The sequence below is a fragment of the Zootoca vivipara genome, chromosome 3 (assembly GCF_963506605.1).
Source record: "Zootoca vivipara chromosome 3, rZooViv1.1, whole genome shotgun sequence".
Taxonomy (NCBI): domain Eukaryota; kingdom Metazoa; phylum Chordata; class Lepidosauria; order Squamata; family Lacertidae; genus Zootoca; species Zootoca vivipara.
Genome location: NC_083278.1, coordinates 118,150,321 through 118,167,264, shown reverse-complemented (window position 1 = coordinate 118,167,264; position 16,944 = coordinate 118,150,321).

Here is a 16,944-nt window from a genome sequence, read left to right as displayed (position 1 = left end):
ATTTAAAATGCATCTCTGGGTTATTTGTGGAGCATAGGAATTTGTTCATTTCCCCCCCCCCCCCGAAATATAGTCCGGCCCCCCACAAGGTCTGAAGGACAGTGGACCGGCCCCCTGCTGAAAAAGTTTGCTGACCCCTGCTTTATAGCGTTGCATAGGGTTGCCATATTTCAAAAAGTGAAAATCTGGACAGATGTTTTTTCGATTTTGCAAAAAAACTCAACAACAAAAATAAGACTTTGGAGCCGCCTTGCCCCAAGATGGCAACTAGACATTCCGTTTTGGCGACCCTGACCTTGGTTTAAGGAGGCATTTGGCACCTAGCTCATATACCCGAGTTTCTAACACCGATTGCAGGATGCCAAGGTCACCCAGAGAGTCTTCATGGCCAAAGTTCTTTGCTTCTGCTGCTTCCGTTCCTGCCTCATCGCAGCTTGGTGATTCACAATACCAGCGGGTCTCCCTTTCCTTGGCCTGCATCCTGCAAAACACTTAGTCCGATTGCGTTTTATCCTCCCCTGACCCCGCCGAAAGCCACATTGCTCGCAGAGGCAAATCCTTTACACTTATAGGGCCGCTAATGTCCAACAGCTGGCTGTGGCAGCTGGCAAAAGCCCTCCTTCCCCTGTAGCCGCCGCTGCCGCGCAGGGAAAGATGATTAAATTTGCGTCTGTCCCTTCTGCGTCCTGGAGGGCAGGGGGAAATGGTTCCACCAGATCCCGGCCTTCCCGCCCGGGGTGGATTCTCTACAGAGCACATTTCCGCTGGGAACCCTTTTACAAGCCGATCAGAGGTGATCCTGGGGGGCTGAGATCATTTCCTACCCTGAGCCTTGCAAGGCGGGTGCAATTCCAGGTACTGGAGTTATTCCTCGACTTTCGGCATTTCTGGCCTGGCAATCGTGCATTAATTCATAGGGGTCTATTTTGTCGCAGTGCATGGCTGGGATGTCTCCAGGTGAAGCGGGTTTGTGGGTGCTGTCGCCTGGGGGTGGCACAATTGCCATCCTCTGGAGGTTGCAGGTTTTGCTTGTGGCTTGGCTGTCTTTGGAACCTTCTGGAACAGGGGGAATCCCTGCTCCCTGCCATTTCCCCGCCAGGTCAAATTGGGTAGCCCATCCTTCTCCAACCAGGTCCCCTCTGGAAGTTTTGTGGTTCAAAACCACCAGACAGCACCGGGTTGACGATGACTGGGCCATGTTGGTTTGGTTTCCTAAGCCCCGGGAAGAACTTTCTGAGGGCAAGAGCTGTTTGACAGTGGAATGGTCTTCCTGGGGAGGTGGTGGACTTGCCTTGGTTGGAGCTTTTTAGCTGAGATCCCTGCATTTCAGGGGGTTGGACTAAAGGACTCTTTGGGTCTCTTCCAACTCTACAGTTCTATTATTCTAAGGGCTGATATACCCCAGAATACTGGTATGTGCCTGCAGAGCAAAATAGCTAAAGCAAGCATCTAGATCTAGGGAAGTAATAGTACCACTGTATTCTGCTCTGGTCAGACCTCACCTGGAGTACCGTGTCCAGTTCTGGGCACCACAGTTCAAGAAGGATACTGAGAAGCTGGAACGTGTCCAGAAGAGGGCAACCAAAATGGTTAAAGGCCTGGAAACGATGCCTTATGAGGAACGACTTAGGGAGCTGGGTATGTTTAGCCTGGAGAAGAGAAGGTTAAGGGGGGATATGATAGCCATGTTCAAATATATGAAAGGATGTCATATGGAGGAGGGAGAAAGATTGTTTTCTGCTGCTCCAGAGAAGCGGACACGGAGCAATGGATTTAAACTACAAGAAAGAAGATTCCACGTAAACATTAGGAAGAACTTCCTGACAGTAAGAGCTGTTTGGCAGTGGAATTTGCTACCAAGGAGTGTGGTGGAGTCTCCTTCTTTGGAGGTCTTTAAGCAGAGGCTTGACAGGCATATGTCAAGAATGCTTTGATGGTGTTTCCTGCTCGGCAGGGGGTTGGACTGGATGGCCCTTGTGGTCTCTTCCAACTCTACGATTCTATGATTCTAAGTGTCCTCCCAGAGCCACAGAAGCAAGAGAACGGAGCCTCAACACAGAATCATAGAATTTTACAGTTGGAAGGGACCCTGAGGGTCCTCTAGTCTAACCCCCTGCAATGCAGGAATCTCAGCTAAAGCACCCATGACAGATGACCATGTTTTTAATATATTAAGTGGTATAGAATTGGTGTAAGTAAATAAATACTGCAGACACCCACCTGCAGTCGAAAGTGTTTGCACTTCAGACCCAGGTTGACCGCCTCACCTGCTGATCTGAGAATCGGGAGCAACCTGTGTTTCTTTGTACTGGTGGAGAGAAACTCAAGCTGTCCATGTTCCACTTTTGCAAATGCTCCCCTCGAGGAGGGGGAAATTAATGTTTGCTCCTCTGGCCCGTGTTTTGTTTTGTGCGAGGTGCACTTTGAAAAAAACACCTTAAAATGTGCAGCTTAAAAGACCTTAAAATGTGCAGCTTAAAAGACCTTAAAATGTGCAGTTTGGGGCAGGGCTTCCAACAGACACCATCCCTTGTTTTACTGCTCTGGACTGTGGTACAGAGAAAATGTCTTGCAGCTGGGATCAGATGTCGGGGTGTGTGTGGTTGTGTTTGTGCATTGCAGTCTCTCAGCACTTAGCAGTCCCTTCTGACAATTCCTGGAGAGTGGGGCAGGGGGATCTACGGGGAGAGGCCTGCCCCCATGACAGCTGCACCCTGCCTGAGACGGCAGAAGTGAAATGCAATTAAAAACCAGCGATGCTAATTGCTGTGAATCCTGCCTGAATGAATCGCTACTGAAGAAATCATTAGCGGGAGGGCATGAGCCACATGCAAACTGCAGAGAGCTTGGTTTGTGTGTGTTTTTTAAAAAAAACTCCCCTTTTAAAATAATACCGCATTCTTTGGGCCAGACAGCCGGAAGGGAGCTAATTTGCCTATGTAGCGCCGCGTTCAGCAGAACTGTGTGTCATTGTGCTGCATGTGAAAATAGGCTCACAAAAGCGTCAGGCCCAAAGGGGACCGAGATGTTCCAGCATCCTATTTGCACAGGAGGGGAGAGTTGCTCTTGTGCTCGAATCCTGCTTGCTGGTTTCCCACTGGGCTGGGCAATATCTGGTTTTCACCAGCTAAACATCACAATATACTGATATATCTGGAAATGATGATGGAGCTGGTTTTCAGCTTTGCAATATATCACCAGCTAAACCTTGTGATATACTGATTAATCTCAACGTCTGAAAAAAAGGAGGGAGCTATGTAGAGGCATCGGCAGGCTTCACGGTTTTCCCCGCACCGTGATTTTTGCATAGCAAACACACACACGGCGTGATTCGGGATATTTTGCCAGGTCAGAAACTACCGGTATGAAGCTGATATCACGATACGGACTTCAAACCGGCTTTGGACAATATGTTGATACATCGCCCGGCTCTGCTGACATCTGGACACTGTGAGAATAGGAGGCTGGCCTAGGTGGGCCATTGGCAGACTCCTCTTAGGGTCTAATGTTCATAACCAGGGCTAGATCTACATTTTCAAAAATGCCATTAAAAATATAGCTCTCAATGCAATTTACCACTGGCGATGGATCACTGCTCTACAGTGCCCACTGGTGGCACATTTTTATAATGCATTTTTGACGTTATAGTTGACCCGTGTAGCTGAGTCCCAAATGCCCCAGCAAGAAGACCACAAGCAGGAGAGTTTCTTCTTGAAGTTGCAAAGATCTCAGAAGCCCAGAGCAGGGCTTTTAGCATGGCTGCCCTTGTTCTGTGGAACGAAGCTGCCTTATACGGAATTAGAACAATGGCCCATCGGGCTCAGTACTGCCTGCACTGACTGGCAGCAATGGCTCTCCAATTAACAGGCAGGTGTCTCTCCCAGCTCTACTGGGAGGTGCTAGGATTGCTCCTCAGACCTCCTGCACATGATGCTGATGTTCTACCCCTGAGCTTTCCAAAGGAAGGCCCTTTCCACACCATTTCTTTTCTCCAGATGGGGAAACGGTTCTTTGCCACGAGGGCCTGTTTCCTGCTGTTGTGCTTTTCTTTTAAATGCATCTGCCGTCCCCTTGGCCACTGTTTCGATTGTGCCTTGTCTGGAGACGATTGTGCAGAATGTGGCAGCTAGACTAGGGACTGGGAGCGGCCGCCGAGACCACATAACACCGGTCCTGAAAGACCTACATTGACTCCCGGCACGTCTCCGAGCACAATTCAAAGTGTTGACCTTTAAGGCCCGAAATAGCTTTGTCCCAGTAGAGCCGAAGGAGCGTCTCCACCCCCATCATTCAGCCCGGACACTGAGGTCCAGCTCCGAGGGCCTTCTGGCGGTTCCCTCCCTGTGAGAAGTGAGGTTACAGGGAACAAGGCAGAGGGCCTTCTCAGTGGTGGCACCCGCCCTGTGGAACACCCTCTCTTCAGATGTTGAGAAAATCAACAACTACAGTGGTACCTCCAGTTACGAACTTAATTCGTTCCAGAGGCCCGTTCTTCTCCTGAAACCGTTCTTAACATGAGGCGCGCTTTTGCTAATGGGGCCTTCTGCTGCACGCGACTTCTGCTCGCATCCCGGGGCAACGTTCGCTCCCAGGGGCACATACTTCCAGGTTAGCGGAGCTTGTTACCCGAAGCGTTCGCAAGGAGGACGGTACGTAACCGGAGGTATTGCTGTATCTAAATTCTAGAAGACATCTGAAGGCAGTCCTGTTTAGGGAAGTTTTTAATATTTGATGAATTATTGTATTTTAATATTTTGCTGGAAGCCGCCCAGAGTGGCTGCAGGAACCCAGCTGAGATGGGCAGGATATAAATTAATTATTATTATTATTATTGCAGAAGGTGAGTAAAAGTGGCCGATGCTATACAAGCCATGGCAACCGCGGTCACAGTCATAAATAAATAGGCAAAAGCGTGGAGTAGGAGATATGAAGAGAAATATAAAATAAATAGCGTTTGAGTTAGTATTATTTAGTATTAACATAGAGTTGTATAGGAAATAAATGCACGAGTGAATATCAGAGTGGAAACAGAAGTCGGGAAAGTGGGGGGGGGAGCAGAGGGCGGGAAAGGGTGGGAGGAGGGGGGTGAAAGAAGGTTTTGCTCCAAATATTCATTTATATGTTTTGTTATGCTTTGTAATTCCTCCTGAGTTTTTTTTAAAAAATAATATTTCTGTAACGTTTTAAAAATTTGAAATAAAGGTTTTTTAAATTAAAAATAAAATAAAATAGGCAAAAGCTGGTGAGGTGGCGAGTTCCTCTCTTGACACATCATGGTGCCAGAAAGCTTATCCTCGCTGCCTTTGTAGCATGCATGTTGGAAAATCCAGCGGATGACAGGCGAGGGAATGAGTAACGCAGAGCTGATTCTCCCCCTTCCAGGGATCGCTTGTCATTCTCCACCTCCTTGTGCTATAATTTGAGGGACAGCTTGTCTCATTAACTCCCTGGCAAGCCTGCAGGTGGGCAGGGGCACAATCTGCCTGTCTCGAGGTTGATGGTGGCACCAAGATTTCCGGGTTTGCCTTTCCAGGGTGGTTGGAGGGGAGTCTAGTCTGAATTACAGGAGGCTGTGATTCACAGCTGCAAGGAAGAGGCAGGGATGTGTCTTGGGAGGCTGCAGAGAAGCAGTTTTTACACCCCATCCTTTCCAGCGGGCAGGTTTTCTTTCCTTATCCTTCCTCGGAAGGATCACGATCCGTCGCAGCCTGCAGAACCTCTGGAGGAGGGATGAGCCGCCGGGTTAGGAGCGCGGAAATCTGCCTTTTACAGAGCCAAACTATTTCTCCATCTAGTTCAGGACCGTGTACACTTTGCAGGAATCATAGAATCATAGAGTTGGAAGACACCACAAGGGCCATCCAGTCCAACCCCCTGCCAAGCAGGAAACACCATCAAAGCATTCTTGACATATGCCTGTCAAGCCTCTGCTTAAAGACCTCCAAAGAAGGAGACTCCACCACACTCCTTGGGAGCAAATTCCACTGCCGAACAGCTCTTACTGTCAGGAAGTTCTTCCTAACGTTTAGGTGGAATCTTCTTTCTTGAAGTTTGAATCCATTGCTCCGTGTCCGCTTCTCTGGAGCAGCAGAAAACAACCTTTCTCCCTCCTCCATATGACATCCTTTCATATATTTGAACATGGCTATCATATCACCCCTTAACCTTCTCTTCTCCAGGCTAAACATACCCAGCTCCCTAAGCCGTTCCTCATAGGGCATCGTTTCCAGGCCTTTGACCATTTTGGTTGCCCTCCTCTGGACACGTTCCAGCTTGTCAGTATCCTTCTTGAACTGTGGTGCTCAGAACTGGACACAGTACTCCAGGTGAGGTCTGACCAGAGCAGAATACAGTGGTACTGTTACTTCCCTTGATCTAGATGCTATACTCCTATTGATGCAGCCCAGAATTGCATTGGCTTTTTTAGCTGCTGCATCACACTGTTGACTCATGTCAAGTTTGTGGTCTACCAAGACTCCTAGATCCTTTTCACATCTACTGCTCTCAAGCCAGGTGTCTCCCATCCTGTATTTGTGCCTTTCATTTTTTTTGCCCAAGTGTAGTACTTTACATTTCTCCCTGTTAAAATTCATCTTGTTTGCTTTGGCCCAGTTGTCTAATCTGTTAAGGTCATTTTGAAGTGTGATCCTGTCCTCTGGTGTATTAGGAGTGAAAGATCTCCAGGATCTCAGGCAGGAGGTTCTCCCAGCCCTACCTGTCAGTGTTAGAAATGCATCCCATAATAACAAACAGAAGCAATACCCCTCGCACAGTATTTTTAAATTACATTTCTAAAGGGAGGACTGTGCTCTTGGGAGGAAATTCAGGATAAAAGTGTTAGAGATCCCTGACGCAGGATTTGCCCAACACAAATTAATTCTTTAGCCTCTGGCCATTTGTAATCTAATGAAAACTATCTGTGCGTTTTAAAGAAGCTTATGTGACTGAGATAAATGGGGGGGGGGGGAGAGGAATGGATCTTCGCCCGGCCTGTCCATTAATTCTGGATATATAGTGACGTTTGCCCAAAATAAACTTGAGCTTTGAAAGGGACTTGCGTTCAGTTTTCGTTGCAAAGAACATCACACAAAGATCACGCCAATTCGGAGCATGACCTCGTCTTGCCCAGGGCAGGCTGGTAGGTAGTTTCCCCCCCCCTCTCTCTCCCCCCCCCCCCCGGCGATACCTGGAAGCAGAGCACTTTCTTCTGCATGCAAAAGGTTCCTTATTCAATCCCTGGCACACCCAGGGTCTGGAAACCAAGGCTGTTTAGCCTGGGAAAGAGGAGACAAAGGAGACAGGATAGCCATCTTCAAGTATCTCAAGGGCAAACAAGCTTGTTTTCTCCTGCTCTGGAGGGTAGGACTCGAACCCATGGCTTCAAGTAGCAAGAAAGGAGATTCTGACTAAACATTCAGAAAAACCTTCTGACAGTAAGAGCTGTTTGACAGTGGAATGGTCTCCCTCTGGAGGTGGTGGACTCTCCTTCATCTGAGGTTTTTAAGCAGAGGTTGGATGGCCATCTGTCAGGGATGCTTTGGCTGGGATTCCTACATTGCAGGGGGTGGGACTGGATGACCTTTGGGGGTACCTTCCAACTCTATAATTCTATGATTCTATTCTTAGCAATGTCCCCAGTCTGAAACTCTGTATAGACAATACTCGAGTTGGATAAAAGATGTCATATAAGGCAGCTTCCTAAAAACATAAGAGGAGCTTGCAGGGTCAGGCCAATGGCCCATCTAGTCCAGCATCCTGTTCTCACAGCGGCCAACCAGATGCCTGTGGGAAAAACCTGCAGGCAGGACTCGAACTCAAGAGCAACTCTCCCCTCTTGTGGTTTCCAGTAGCTGGCATCGCTGCCTCTCACTGTGGAGGCAGAGCAGAGCAATCCTGGCTAGGAGCCATTGACCGCCCTCTCCTCCTCCATGGATTTGTCTAATCCTCTTTTCAAGCCATCCAAGTTGGTAGCCACCATTTCCTCCAGTGGCAGGGAGTTCCGCAGTTTGGCTTCCTTCCAGGGTTCTTACGCCAGGCACATCCCAAAAGGAGATGCGTCATTCTCCCTCGAAGCCTAATTTCATTAGGGGCGGGGGACCCTCTGGGTGTCAGCAAAGGCCTCTGGGGGCGTCACGTTGGGGACCCTTGGGCTAAAGCGTGTGGTTGACCTGGGAATCCTTCTTGATGCATGAACTCTGCAATTGCCTAGGTTGTCGAGTGGGAACTTAGCAAATGCAACCTGCCCTTGGGGTTTTCAGAGGCAACACAGAAGCTGCAGACCTGCCTTTCTTTCTATATTTAGAAATATTTCTATAAGGTCATATCAGAAAGCATTGGGGTGGTTTACATCATTAAATCATAAAACACCATTAAGAAAAGAACTCGGTTTCCTAAAATGGATGGATATATATATCACTGGAGCTTCTGGTTCTGTTCTTAGTGATATGATTTACAGTAAACTGCCCTGAATGTTTTGGGGAAAAGTGCGAAGGCATTATGAAAATATATTAAAATAGCATTTCAGTGATTCTTTTTCAGTATGTGTTGAGAGCAAGGATAGCATCCAGGCCACTCACTCCTTGCTTTGGAAATAGGCAGCGTGCTGTAATGGTCAGAGTGTCAGACTAGAACCTGGGAGACCAGGGTTCAAATCGCCACGAGGCTCACGGTCTCTCAGCCCAACCTACCTCACAGGATTGTCGTGGGGATTAAATGTGGGGATTAGGGAGCTGGGTATGTTTAGCCTGGAGAAGAGAAGGTTAAGGGGTGATATGATAGCCATGTTCAAATATATGAAAGGATGTCATATGGAGGAGGGAGAAAGGTTGTTTTCTGCTGCTCCAGAGAAGCGGACACGGAGCAATGGATTCAAACTACAAGAAAGAAGATTCCACCTAAACATTAGGAAGAACTTCCTGACAGTAAGAGCTGTTCGGCAGTGGAATTTGCTGCCAAGGAGTGTGGTGGAGTCTCCTTCTTTGGAGGTCTTTAAGCAGAGGCTTGACAGGCATATGTCAAGAATGCTTTGATGGTGTTTCCTGCTCGGCAGGGGGTTGGACTGGATGGCCCTTGGGGTCTCTTCCAACTCTACGATTCTATGATTCTATGTCCTCCACTTTGCGCTCCAAGGTGGGATGGAAATGCAATAAACAAACGGATTCCAGGGCAGGCATTGTCTTGTTGGAATCACAGAATCATAGCATTGTAGGTACCCCAGGGGGCCATCTAGTCCAACCCCCTGAATGCAGGAATCTTTTTTTGCCCAATGTGGGGCTCGACCTCACGACCCTGAGATTAAGAGTCTCATGCTTTACTGACTGAGCTATCCGGGTCTCCAGTTCGTCCCCCTTCGCTTCAAGTAGCTGGAGGAGAGAAGCAAATGGCAGGGGGGTGGACTAGATGACTCTCTGGGTCCCCTTCCAACTCTACAATTCTGCGTGGAAAAAAGGCGAGATGAAAAAAGGAAACTCGTTTTTGATCGGCTCCAATCCAGGAAGGTTTAGGGGATTTGCCAGCTTCCACATCATCTGGGATTTTGGATTCGTGAGCAGGTTTTAACATACAGTCTCTGAGCCACAATTAATATCCTAGATCGGGGGGGGGGGGGGGACGACAGGCCGGAGTGCGGAAATAGAGGCTGTGTGTGGCTTTCTGGGATCTGCTAATGCTGCTCAGCGAGGAGGGGTTTCTCAGGGGGCTGCGCTGGATGTCAATGCCATGTGACAGCCTGATCTGACGCCTGTCTCCCTACTTAGCAAGTCTGCAGGATGTCATGGCTGGTCCCATGCTAAACAGCACCGAGTGCTAATTCTGGCAGCACCTTCCGAGATGCTTGCCTCTGCTCTGAGAGAGCAAAACACCCTCTTCTCCCTGCCACCTCCCTCTCAGCGTTTGCTTGCTTATTTATTTCCCTTTATTACCATTACTAACAACCAAAAGGTACAGTAGCAAGCTATTGCATCATACCATATATATACAAACAAATTATAGCAAGAGGAAGAAATTGTGACACGCCAATATAAACTGAGACATCCCTATTACCCCAGCTGTTGTGGATGGGTGGTGAAAACATAGGAAAAGACAATAGCCTCTTTTCTTTTGGCTAATGTTTTGTGCCACTGGGGAGGTGGTAATTCTGTATTGATTTGTTATGGATGTTTGTATGTGATGCCAATAAAAGGTTTGATGATGAAAACCCCACAAGATGACATAAAAGATTTCTGGACCCTCCATCCTCCTGGAAACATGCAGTTTTTCTATGTATTTCCCCCCTACAAAAGTCAAAGTTTGTAAGTTCTTATAACTCCAAGGAGTTCATGGTCCTCTTCCCTTCCCATTGTATCCCCACAACAACCCTGTGAGGTAGGTCAGGCCGAGAGGCAGTGACTGGCCCAAGATCACCCAGTGAGGGGTCCATGTCAGAGAGGGGGGATTCGAACCCTGGTTTCTGCCAGGTCTTAGTCTGACACTCTAACCACTACACCACGCTGCCTCTGCCCAAGTTAGCAATAAAACAGTCTTCGCATCCTGCAATGAAACCCGGTTGCTGAGATTTCAAGCTACTGTACTCGATTTCAGGTTTCCCCTGACTTTTCCCTGCAGTGATTGTTGATTAATTGGAGTTTCTGCAAAAGAAGGAAAAGGGGAACTGTTTGTTTAACCTCTATGAGGACGAGAGACATCAGCCTAGCGATTTGCTCTCGCCTCGTGGTGTGCTGATATCATGGTCTGCTGCTGGCTTTGTCACAAATGCCAGTTTCCGCAGGGCTGACTTGCCTCCCCCACTCCCCCGGCCCCCTTTTTATTTTTTGCTGAGCACTTCTGGGGCGAGAGATAGAGAATCCCAGGACTAAAACTTTGTTCTGCAATATCCTGGTGCTCAGATTCTCCAAGCAAAATGATGCATCTGCACAGATTAGTCACATTTCATAGAATCATAGCATTTGAACAAAGATGTTCTAATTGGTGTGCTTTCCTTTTCAACACCCACTCTTGCCAACTTCATCCTTGGCTCGGGGGAAACTGCTTTGGCTCAGGTTTGGCTCTTTCCAGCACTCAGAAAATCCATCCTCGGACTAAATGAATGCAAAGAATTGTAGAATTGGAAGGAACCCCTAAGGGTCATCTGGTCCAACCCTCTACAATCCACCCCTCTTCCTTGCCCAGCTGCTGCCAGTTGAGTCTCTCTTTTACAGCTTCCTTGTTCCAGCCTTTGTTGTTGTTTAGTCATTTAGTCGTATCCGACTCTTGACCCCATGGACCAGAGCACGCCAGGCACTCCTGTCTTGCACTGCCTCCCGCAGTTTGGTCAAACTCATGTTCGTAGCTTTGAGAACACTGTCCAACCATCTCGTCCTCTGTCGTCCCCTTCTCCTAGTGCCCTCCATCTTTCCCAACATCAGGGTCTTTTCCAGGGAGTCTTCTCTTCTCATGAGGTGGCCAAAGTATTGGAGCCTCAGCTTCATGATCTGTCCTTCCAGTGAGCACTCAGGGCTGATTTCAGCTGATTCCAGCCTTGCATGTGAGTAATTTCTGTGGCCTCTGGCTCAGGCAGACTTTTAATAGCCAACTGCCCACAAGCGCTTCTGTTTCTCCTTGAGGCCTAAAATAAAAGACCTTTTACACAATTGGCTGGAGTGTTTACCTCGAATCGGTTCTTATTCACCATAGGCGAGTGAGCAACCTTCTTAGGTTCCTTGTATTGATTGCTGCTATAATAGTTTTCGTACAAATTCTCCCTGCACTTTCCCCTTCTCATTAGGAAAAATACATCTGAAAATCCTTTGTGTTTTGTTGGTTCAAGTTGCCCAATCTTGTTTGTGCCGCTACAGCTGCATAAAATGACCAACCTCTTAAAAACACACACACAAAGGAATTGGGTCTTTGCCCTGACTGATGCCCGGATGCCCACATTTCCCCTTAGCTTTCTCCAAAATTCCCACTAAATTTCCTTTTCCTTTTCCTGGCAGTTTAGATCAACACATGTGGACACACTCTGACACTCTGACATCAGTAACTTGGCAGATGGGGGGGGGGAAGGTGAGGATTGAAAGGGTGCCCGTCCCAATTCCAAAATGCCAGTTTTCAAAATTAATCCAGGCTGGGTACACCAATCCGGCCTGGAGTTCCAAAGGCGTTTGGCTGGCGCCTTGTATCCCTCTTTCCAGCGCATGGCTCTGGCAGTGTTTTCCCGGCTCCATCCTCTATGAGGGAGCCTGTTGTGGGGGTGCATGGTTCCACCCCTTTCAGAAATTTGCACCTGGGGCCACAGCCCCCCTCCACTATGCCACACAGAGAGGTATGACTGACTAATAGCAAGAGCTGCTTGACAGGGGATGAACTTCCCTGAAAAGCTGGCTGGCTTCCCCTCGCTGGAGGATGCAGAGTTTGTGCAAGAGAGATGCTGTGGCTCCATCTGGAACGGAACTGTGAGTTTTTAATATATATAAAGGTAAAGGGACCCCTGAGCGTTAGGTCCAGTCGTGAACGACTCTGGGGTTGCGGCACTCATCTTGCTTTACTGGTTGAGGGAGCCGGCATACAGCTTCCAGGTCATGTGGCCAGTATGACTAAGCCGCATCTGGCAAACCAGAGCAGTGCACGGAAACGCCGTTTACCTTCCCGCCGGAGCGGTACCTATTTATCTACTTGCACTTTGACGTGCTTTTGAACTGCTAGGTGGGCAGGAGCTGGGACCGAGCAACAGGAGCTCACCCTGTCGCGGGGATTTGAACTGCCGACCTTCTGATCGGCAAGCCCTAGGCTCTGTGGTTTAACCCACAGCGCCACCTGCACCCCGTCCATCTGTCTGGGTTGCCCCAGCCACTCTGAGTGGCTTCCAATACACATAATAATCATCATAAAACATCAAACATTAATAGTAGCAATTTGATCCAATAAAAAAAGTCACAATAACTTTAGAATAAGCAACATATATCAAATAAAGCAATATTCAGTAATCTATTAGACCAGGGGTAGGTGAGCTCCAAACTCCATTTTTTTTGGTGAAACAACAGCCAGAAGGAAGGCCGGGCTGAACTTCCGAGTCCCTTGGGCTAATACATCCAATCCTCTTTCAGACGTGATTTTGTCTAATTCTCTTATCTAGGAGTCTTGGTAGACCACAAACTTGACATGAGTCAGCAGTGTGATGCAGCAGCTAAAAAAGCCAATGCAATTCTGGGCTGCATCAATAGGAGTATAGCATCTAGATCAAGGGAAGTAATAGTACCACTGTATTCTGCTCTGGTCAGACCTCACCTGGAGTACTGTGTCCAGTTCTGGGCACCACAGTTCAAGAAGGATATTGACAAGCTGGAATGTGTCCAGAAGAGGGCAACCAAAATGGTCAAAGGCCTGGAAATGATGCCTTATGAGGAACGGCTTAGGGAGCTGGGTATGTTTAGCCTGGAGAAGAGAAGGTTAAGGGGGGATATGATAGCCATGTTCAAATATATGAAAGGATGTCATATGGAGGAGGGAGAAAGATTGTTTTCTGCTGCTCCAGAGAAGCGGACACGGAGCAATGGATTCAAACTTCAAGAAAGAAGATTCCACCTAAACATTAGGAAGAACTTCCTGACAGTAAGAGCTGTTCGGCAGTGGAATTTGCTACCAAGGAGTGTGGCGGAGTCTCCTTCTTTGGAGGTCTTTAAGCAGAGGCTTGACAGCCATATGTCAAGAACGCTTTGATGGTGTTTCCTGCTTGGCAGGGGGTTGGACTGGATGGCCCTTGTGGTCTCTTCCAACTCTATGATTCTATGATTCTTCTAGAGCCACCCAGGTGGGTGGCCATCATTCCCTCCTGAGGCAGGGAGTTCCGTAGTTGAACGATGCACTGCATGAAGAGGAGCTTTATCTGTCTTGAACCTGCCAACTTTTAAATAAACTGCATGAGGCAGCAGGTCAGATCTCTCGCGCCTTGCCGGCAAACAAACAAGACAGCACAAAAACATCGAAGCAGAACTTTTGGAGCTGAGGAAGTTGATCCAATAGAGGATAATTACAGTAATTCATCTTTAACCGCTGCCAGTCGCGATTGCAACCTTTATTTAGCCGCTTTGATCCCTGCATGAGCCACTAAGGTATTATAATCAACACCTTAAATGTATTTTCATGTTCTAAATGAGTCTTGGCAGCCCTGCCGAGCGAGAGAGCATATTCGGTTCTTCACAGAACTGATCCGGAGCAGGAGGCAATTTTTTTTAAAAATGCCTCTTTAGAGATAGTTTGCTGCCTGGGTTGTACAATTCCAGGCTGTGGAGCCGGGGGCAAGGAGGATGGATCACATTTTGGGGTTTCCTCCCCCAAGAAGAGGCTTGGATAGGTGTGGATCTTGTTAAAATAGAAATCGGAAGGTGCAACAATAGGATGAGGGAGATTGGATGGGTCGTGAAGTGTGTGGAAAGCATCTAGGTTTCCCCTTCCAGGGCTGACCCAAGACACCTGAGGCAAACTGCAATATGGCGTCCCCTCTGGGCCAGGGAAGAAGGGCTGAGGGGAGGCTGGGAGAACGGCAGTGCGCCCTATTCGCCAAGGGGCCGCTGTAGAGGGGCCATGCTGGGACGGGTGCCGGGGAGGAGGCAGAGCCCGTCTCCATGGATGGCACCAGAGCCATTGAGTGAGGTATTCCTTGGAGGCTGGATCTGCTGCCGCTTCCTGTCCGGCCACCCAAGGCAGTCGCCTCACCTTGCCTCACGGCCCCATAGCATATCACTTTAAACCACCATGGATCCCACCACTGCCAAAGAATCTCTGGAAACGTAGTTTATCAAGAATCATAGAATCATAGATTCATAGAGTTGGAAGAGACCACGTGGGCCATCCAGTCCAACCCCCTGCCGAGCAGGAAATACCATCAAAGCATTCTTGACATATGCCTGTCAAGCCTCTGCTTAAAGACCTCCAAAGAAGGAGACTCCACCATACTCCTTGGTAGCAAATTCCACTGCCGAACAGCTCTTACTGTCAGGAAGTTCTTCCTAATGTTTAGGTGGAATCTTCTTTCTTGTAGAGTGTTGACCATTGTTAAGAGATTCCCTATTCCCCACCCCCCACCCCAAAGCTACAATTCTCAGAGTTCTCCAGGAATGGGGATTTTAAGGACATGGCTGGGGCTGTGATGTTTTCATTGTAATTATTAGTGTGTGTGTGTGTGGAGGGGTTATATATATATATAAATGTTTAATTGTGTTTAATGTCCCCCCCCCCCAAATTTTTAGCTGTTTCTATTTTATCTGCAAGCTGCCTTGAGTCCCTGTCAGGGAAAAGACTGGAATAACAACAACAGCAGCAGCAACAACAACAACAACAAATTATACCCCACCCATCTGGCTGGGTTTCCCCAGCCACTCTGGGCAGCTTCCAACAAAAGATTAAAAATACATTAAAATATCAGTCATTTAAAACTTCACTAAACAGGGCTGCCTTCAGATGTCTTCTAAAAGTCAGATAGTTGTTTTTTTCCTTTGACATCTGGTGGGAGGGCATTCCACAGGGTGGGCGCCACCACCGAGAAGGCCCTCTGCCTGGTTCCCTGTAACCTCGCTTCTTACAGGGAGGGAACCTCCAGAAGGTCCTTGGAGCTGGACCTCAGTGTCCGGGCTGAACGATGGGGGTGGAGACACTTAGCATAATAAGTGATTGTCAGACCTCTTTGAGACATGTGTCAATATCCTTAAACTCCTTTCCAAAAAGCAGGATGCTTAGCACACAATCCTGCTGGATCTTCATCTTCGTATTGGACGTCGGCTTCACATTCTCCCAGACCCTTTCGGAGAGTAGAGCCATTGTCGTAGCTGCCTTGCCAACACGCTGGTCTTAAACTGGGGTGCTCAGAAATGGACACAGCATTCCAGATGTGATTTGTCGAAGGCCGAATAGAGTGCTACCATGACTTCCCTTGATCTGGACATCAGACTTCTGTTGATGCAGCCTAGAATAGATGCAGCTCTTTTTTTGCTGCTGCATCACAACACATTTTTGGCGAAGGCTGGCTCCCTTGCCACGCGCTCTTCATGCTGTTGAAAGATGATCCACGTGGTTGGAGCTGCTTTCCATGGGTCTTTGTTTCTGAGGGAGGCTGTTCTGCCCGGCAAACCCCCCCCCTCCGGCGCACAGTTCAAGGAGAAGGGAAGGCTTGTTAACTCTGCTTTTTCCTGCCTGCTTTCAACGCAGACCTCATTGACTCAGGTAGAAAGCAGCCCCCCCCCCCCCCCGGATCTTGACCATCGCCTGAGTGATTAACCTTAAAGCCCTCCTTGTAACCCCCACCTTGCACCCACAACTCAGCCCCCACTGCCCAAGACACAAAGGGACCCATTTTTCCATCCTGCCTCCTCAGCGTCCCTGTGACTCAGCACAGATTCTCCTGCCAGCCTGGCAGAAGCTGCATTTTATTTCCATCTTCTGGGGAGAGCAGTCCCTGGAGATGGCAAAGCTGCTCTCTCTCTCTCTCTCTCTCTCTCTCTCTCTCTCTCTCTCTCTCTCTCTCTCTCTCTCTCTCTCTCTCTCTCTCTCTCTTTTTCCTGGCACAATTCCCAGCAGGTGCAAAAAAACCCTGCTATACACCAAGCCAGGTTTCCTTGCACCTGCAATTGCATTTCTTAGCTAGGAGCATCACCTAGCAGAGAACCAGAAACCCCCTCCCCTGGTCTGACTGTCTCCTCGCATGGGCAAAGAGCATGGCTGATCCTTTTCACGTGGCTGTCTCCGTGGTGGACCCTTGCGGCGTCAGGCTGGCGTGGTGCTGGAAAGTGGCCCACCTCTCCAGAGGTACATTCCTCCTTCTGTTTTCTGGGTGGGTGCTCAAAGTGCGACGCTCTGACGTTTGCAGCGAATGGGGCCGACTTCTTTCTCCCCTGCAAGGGAAAGAGAGAGGAACTCTCATTTCTATTTCTACATTTATTTTGTAAATTGCAAGTGTTCAATCGAACCCTGCAAGTG